Source organism: Adiantum capillus-veneris, chromosome 9 (assembly GCF_014529385.1).
Source record: "Adiantum capillus-veneris isolate H3 chromosome 9, ASM1452938v2, whole genome shotgun sequence".
Taxonomy (NCBI): domain Eukaryota; kingdom Viridiplantae; phylum Streptophyta; class Polypodiopsida; order Polypodiales; family Pteridaceae; genus Adiantum; species Adiantum capillus-veneris.
The window spans coordinates 16,767,666-16,774,432 of record NC_140939.1 but is presented as its reverse complement, the minus strand read 5'-3'; the positions used below and the strand labels follow the sequence as shown (position 1 = coordinate 16,774,432).

The 6,767-nt window shown below is 42.5% G+C and overlaps 1 pseudogene; it reads left to right on the top strand.

Moving 5' to 3' along the window:
- Nucleotides 1–464: 464 nt before the first annotated feature.
- On the top strand, nucleotides 465–3,296 carry LOC147450169 (uncharacterized; annotated as a pseudogene).
- Nucleotides 3,297–6,767: the final 3,471 nt, after the last annotated feature.

Genomic DNA, 6,767 nt, shown 5'->3' with positions numbered 1-6,767 from the left:
GCCATCTGGATGGAGGGAGGCCGAGAGCAGAAAGAGAGAACGCTGCATGGTGGGCCAAAGAAGAGCCAGCTTCAGGGGCGGTATTATGGAGCCGTCAAGAGCACAAGGGGGGAGTACCTGCACGCGGTGTAGGGGTAGAAGAAGCTAACCATGTGCAGGGCCGCCAGGGAATGAAATGAAGGAGATGCCAGCAAGGAGCTCAGGGCCGCTTTGAGGCAAGCAGGGCCGAGAGCTGCAGGTTTGAGGGGCTCTCAAAGAGTTAGCAATGCGATATGCAGAGAAAGAATGCCTCCCACTGTAAAGAGTAGATGCAGCTGTACGAGGAGGAAATGGTGTTGAGAGCAGGCGGGACCAAGACCTGATGTGCATTGTTTCCATGAACAGGCTGGAGGCCACCAATAGAAGGTAGATAGAGTGATGTTGGTTTCTGGAGGAAATCCATGAGCCGTCGAGGGGCATCGAATGTAGTAGGTTGTGCGCCAATTTACAGTTGAGAAGAGGAGGCCACCGTAACCAAAGGGGATTGCATCAAGGCCAACAAGGGGTGGAGCCAGAAATCAGCACTGCATGAAGAGAAATGCTTGGGAGAAACTTACCGATACTGAAGGTCGATATGGATGGCAAGTGGTTTGAGTAGAACATGTGTAGCAGTGTCAAAAGCTACACCATCACTTGTAAAGACCTCTATTGAATTTCAAGCTCCTCATAGCCAAGTTTTCTCTCTACTTATCTATGCACCCTCATCATCTGTCTAATTGCTGGGTGTGTCCAGTAATTATGAATGCTCTCTATGTGAATGTCGTAAATGTCAAGTAGATGTAAACTTTGGGGCTGCATATTTGTGGGTGTTGTGCATGCCAGCAATTGGACCAGAGTCTTTGTGTCAGTTGATATATATGGAATTATGGTTCCCTAAAGGGTCAAAAGAAGTTATCATTGTATGCTTTGCCATGAGATGTATGTAGTTGGGGTCGGTCGGGTTTGGGCAAGGAGAGTAGTCTTTTGCAGATTGGGAGTCTGAGTGTGTGATTATTAGGGAATAGGGGTGTTGTGAAATCACTGGGCTATAGAGAGGCATTCAGATTTTGTGCTGGTGGTTTTTCCATTTCCACCTTTCCATCTTGTGGTGCCCCCACGGAGGATCACACTGATCGCTCAAGTGATGGTGTGGTGCAATAACATAGTGCCAGATTGTGAGTTATTGTTCTTAGGTGAGCAAGATGCTGAAGATTGGATGTCAGATGTGGAGCTCTGGATGTTGACGATGCGGATGGTGATCGACGAAGCCAAGTCAAGGGCTATGCCGCTGGTGATGCGAGGGAAGGCCAAAGCTTGGTTTGAGGGGTTGGAAGTTCTTGATCGACAATCATGGAAGGTGATTCGAGCTCGGTTTATTGAAGTCTTCCAGTAGAGGAGTTTGTATGCGGAATTGGACGTAAAATTGAAGGTTTTGAAGCCAGATATAAGTGGTGAGTTTGCAACGTGTTTGAAGCAATTTGAAGATATTTGGCAGCAATTAGAACTTGCTACGCAGTCCCGAGGCAACAACTACTTCAAGTTAGAGAGGTTTTTGGAGTGTCTACATCCAAAGATTAGAGAGAAGGTTGAGCTTGCGGATGTGGAAAGTTATGCAGATGTTGTCTCCTTAGCCAAGGCAAAAGAGCAAGAAAGCAAAGAAGCTGGAAATGGGTTTGTTGAAACCGACAGACTAGGGATATAGCTCGACAATGGAGTTGCGTCATTCTGTGAAGCCAAAGGGGAGTTCAAGCGCCAAAGAGCTAGTTGCTTCATCATTGGTAATCCGTTTTGGTTCTTCGTTTCGATTTGTGCCTCCAATTTGGTGTGCTTCTATACAAGTGTCTGTAACTCCGGCTAGCAACGATGCGGTCCTACAGGAAGTGTGTATGCATGAAGAAGCAAATGAAGATCTGAAAAGCTCACAGGGAAAGATTGAAGTTGTTGGTAAAGCGATGGTCGTAACTATGCAGGAAGAAGCTAGCCAGGGAGTTGGGCAACCTTGCCCTACTCATTGTGTTGAAGAGCGGAAATGCATTTTAGAAGGTATTGGCGATGTCGACCTACCAAAAAATGAGGTAACAGGGATTTTTTTCTTGCTTAGCATATGATATGGTCGTACAAGAAGTCCTTGAAGAACAGGTTAGTGTTCAAGCAATGTTTGTCGGGCAATCCGATTTGCTCTCGCATGATGCAGTATTTGAAGATGTAGCATCAAAGGCTATGGTGGACGAAGATTGGCATGATGAGTTAGGTATGGAGTGTATGCTATTTGAAGGACCTACAATAGAGGGTATGCTTGAGAAGCAGGTAGTCTTGGTTCTCTAAGAAATAGTGGTAGTGGAAGACAGGTTGCCAAAGGTGGGTGTTATGCTATTGATGGACATGCTTTTGAAAGTTGCTTTACAGGTAGTTTTGCAAAGCTCTCGTGATGAGAGGTATGTTATGGAGAGATCTCTAGCAGGTGTATGGCTATAGGTTGTTGAAGGCCGGTGTTATGCCAAGCTGCACGAGAGGTTGATTTTTGGGCTTACAGGTGCAAAAAAATGGTTGATTATGCATAGACTACGGACGCATGGTTGTGCTCAATGCCATGTCTTTGATCGTGGTGGAGTTTGCATCACAGTTGGGAGAGCCTATGGCTTTCCATTTAATCCGGGGGGATTCTACAGCTGATAAAATCTCTCTATCTATCTACTGCTTATGTATATACTAAGTATCAATTTTCTCATATGCAATAATCTCTTATCTAAATAATGCTATCCTTCCGCATGAATGCTCAAGGAGTAACTTTTGAAAATCACCGAGAAAAATCAAAGAATAACTAGCTATAGGGAGCCGCAAGAGAAATGGATTAGCATCAAGAGAAGTAGTCATCAATTTGTAACATTTTGAGTGTTAGATGTCATCGTTCACTAGAAAGCTTGCCAAGATTATATAGTTCCAGTACCACCGGCCTCAAGGAAGGACTAAGTTTTTGCCTCTAATGAAGCGGAGACGATCGTCGATCCTCTCCCACCTACTACTTTGGTTGAGGAGAATACTGAGGAGAAAGAGATCGATGAATCAAGACCCATCGTCAATCTTAGCAAGGAGGATGATTGTCATGAATGATGACGATGCTGAGATGGGAGATGACGAATTCAAAGATGATGAAGCCAACACATCTAGTTTCTCTCTTTTTTGATTTGGGAACCATGGGCTTAGATTTAGGTGATGCCACTTGCGGAGATCATTTTGAAGATGATTGATAAACATTTTCTATATTTTATTCTATGAGTAGTTTTTGTTGTATCGTCCCCCCCCCCCCCCCCCCCCCCCCCCCCTCCCTCTCTCCTCTCTCTCTCTCTCTCTCTCTCTCTCTCTCTCTCTCTCTCTCTCTCTCTCTCTCTCTCTCTCTCTCTCTCTCTCTCTCTCTCTCTCTCTCTCTCATTCTCTCATTCTCATTCTCATTTTATCAAGCATTCTAGTTTATACTATTTTTCTTGATTCAATAAAAAGTGGTATTTCTTATTTTTTATTCAAATCATATATATGTAATTAATTTAATAGTCAAATGGCTACCATTTTCTTTTTCCATTTTTTAATGAGAAATATCATGCTCTAAAAAAAAAAATTAGTGAAATAAAAAGAAGTACCCAAATGTGATTTTTTAAGCTCCAAAGGGTTGTGTGGTAATGGTGGAGATAATAATCATAGTTAAAACCACAATAATAACAATGTTAATTATTGTAGTAATGTTTAATTTACAAAAGGATCTCCTTCTTGTCCATCTCTCCCCTCTTTGGCCACGATGACCCCATTTTAGACTCTCTCACTAAAATACGCGGTAAATAGCTACAGAAAACTTTAAGAGTCGAGTCTTGTTGTGAAAAGTCAAGTTTAGTCCCCTTGAAAACTTTGGTTAAGTTTGGATCACTTTAGCTTGACTAAGATCCCAATTTTCAACCTAGTAGACTATCTAATTTTAGCTTTTGGTCTTAGGTGCTTTAAATGTCCAGCTTTTCACCAAACTTATCAGAATGAATTTTTGTTGCTTGTTGAGTCCAACTATAGTCTTTGTGTGCAATTTGGCTTTGATTCCATGCAATTTTCTCAACTTTTAGTTTGTATATATTTTTTAAGTGGTTTCCTCTATTAGTCTCAGTTTTGATGCCCAAAGTGTCAAAATTTTAATATGCACTATGTACTGATTATGTACTGAAGGAGTACGAGCGGAAGTGCGACGCGAGAGAGAGTGCGAGAAGAAGAGCACGACGATATGGTGAACTCTCTCTACTGTAATGTGATGAGCATAGTGAGTTCTTATTAGGTTTTAACAAAAGAATATGTGTACATACCTGGCGGCCCGCCCACTTACCTGGGCGACCACATTGGGCTTTATACCCCAACAACCTCCCACTTAAAGTCCAATGTGGTACTTTAAGTGTGAGAGAAGCTACTATACAAGATAATATACAAGAGATGTAGAGAAGTGATGTACTACCCTACACCTAACTGCTTGCGAAAATGTGCAAAGCTCTCTGAGGGAAGTCCTTTTGTAAGTAGATCAGCAGGATTTTCTGTGGTGTGAACTTTGACAAGCTGAGGTTGCTTATCCTCGAGCATTTTCCTGATGAAATGATACTTCACATCCACATGCTTTGTCTTTGAGTGATAAACTGGATTGCGAGCCAATTGTATAGCACTTGGACTATCACAATATAACACAGGCATCTCTTCTTTGATTCCCAAATCTGTTACTAGTCGATTAAGCCAAATTGATTCTTTGCATGCCTCTGATGCTGCAACATATTCAGCCTCTGTAGTAGACTGAGTAACACAATCTTGTAATCTAGAACGCCATGATACTGCTCCACCAGCCAATGTAAAGACATACCCTGACGTAGACCTTCGGTTGTCTAAGTCACCTGCATAATCTGAGTCTGTAAAACCCTTTACACTTAGCTCCTAGCTCCCATAGCATATACGCATACTCTTTGTAGCTTTCAGGTATCTCAATATTCCTTTCACTGCCTCCCAATGTTTCTTGCCTGGGTTTGACATGTATCGACTTACTACTCCCACTGCAAATGCAATGTCTGGGCGAGTAGCAATCATTGCATACATCAAACTACCCACTGCAGACGCATATGGAATCTTATCCATTTCAGCCTGTTCTTCCTCAGACACAGGACAATCTTGTTTGCTAAGTTTCACATATGGTGGCAATGGAACACTCAGTGCCTTTCCCTTCTCCATATTGAAACGTTGCAAAACCTTGTCAATATACGTTGTTTGAGATAACCAAATCAACTTCTTTGATCTGTCTCTCTCAATGCGCATACCAAGTATATGACTTGCCTCACCCATGTCTTTCCTATCAAACGATTTTTCCATCTTTGAATTCAAAGCTGAAATTTCTTCCAAGTGCTTGCCAGCAATCAACATGTCATCCACATACAAAATAAGGATCAGCCAACTACCATCCTTAGCCTTCTTTGTATATAGACAGTGATCGAACTCACTATGTTTGTAGCCTTGAGAAAGCAAAAAGTTGTGGAATTTATGGTACCATGCCCTCGGTGATTGTTTTAAGCCATAAAGACTCTTTAACAACTGGCATACCCAATCTTCCTTTCCTTTCTCAACAAACCCTTCTGGCTGCTGCATGTAAATTTCCACATCTAAATCACCATGCAAGAACGCTGTCTTGACATCCATTTGGTGCAACACCAAATCTAATATGGCAACCAATGCAAGAAAGCATCTCAATGTAGTCATTTTGACCACCGGAGAGAAGACTTCATCAAAGTCAATGCCTTGTTCTTGCTTAAAGCCCTTGGCAACAAGCCTTGCTTTGTACTTTGGTTGACTATCATGAGCGATGATCTTATACCTGTAAACCCATTTACAGGGTAGACCCTTTTTGCCCCGTGGTAATTTAACTAGCCTCCATGTATGGTTTTTATGCAGAGATGTCATCTCTGATTGCATGGCCAATTTTCAATTCCCGGAGTCCTTCATTTGCACTGCTTCCTTGTAACATGAAGGCTCATTGCAATCAGTCAACATGACATAGTTCATAGATGGAACAAACCTATCAGGAGGTCGCGTGATACGTCCAGATCTACGCACAATAGGTGGCTCAGGCTCAGCCACAACCTGTGGTTCCAATCTATCCTGTCCTTGCTCCTCTTGAGCCCTGACATTTTGTTTTGCACGTGCAGGTCCATCTTCTTGGAAGACAACTCTTCTAATCTCCTCAACCCTCTGTGGTTTAGAATGATATTTGGATTTATTAAAGTGAACATCATTGTTGCGGACAACCTTTCTGGATTCGGGATCCCAAAGTCTGTACCCCATCTCACCAAAATTACCATAGCCTAGAAAGATGCACTTTTTACTCTTTGGCTCAAGTTTGTTCCTAAAGTCCTTTGGAACGTGAGTATATGCCTCACAGCCAAAGACTCTGAGATGCTTGTATGAGGGCATTTTGCCTGACCATACCATCTCTGGCACTGAATCCTTCTGCAAAACCTTGCTAGGAGATCTATTTACAAGATGAAAAGCTGTTGATACAGCTTCAGCCCAAAACCCATTTGGCAGCTGTGCATTAGACAACATACTTCTGACTTTCTCTTGTATGGTCCTATTCATCCTCTCAGCAACACCATTTTGAGGAGGATTGTAAGGAGCAGTAAGTTCACGTACCTTTTGACTCACAAAAGTCCTGAAAGGCCTTTGAAACATACTCTCCACCATTGTTAGTG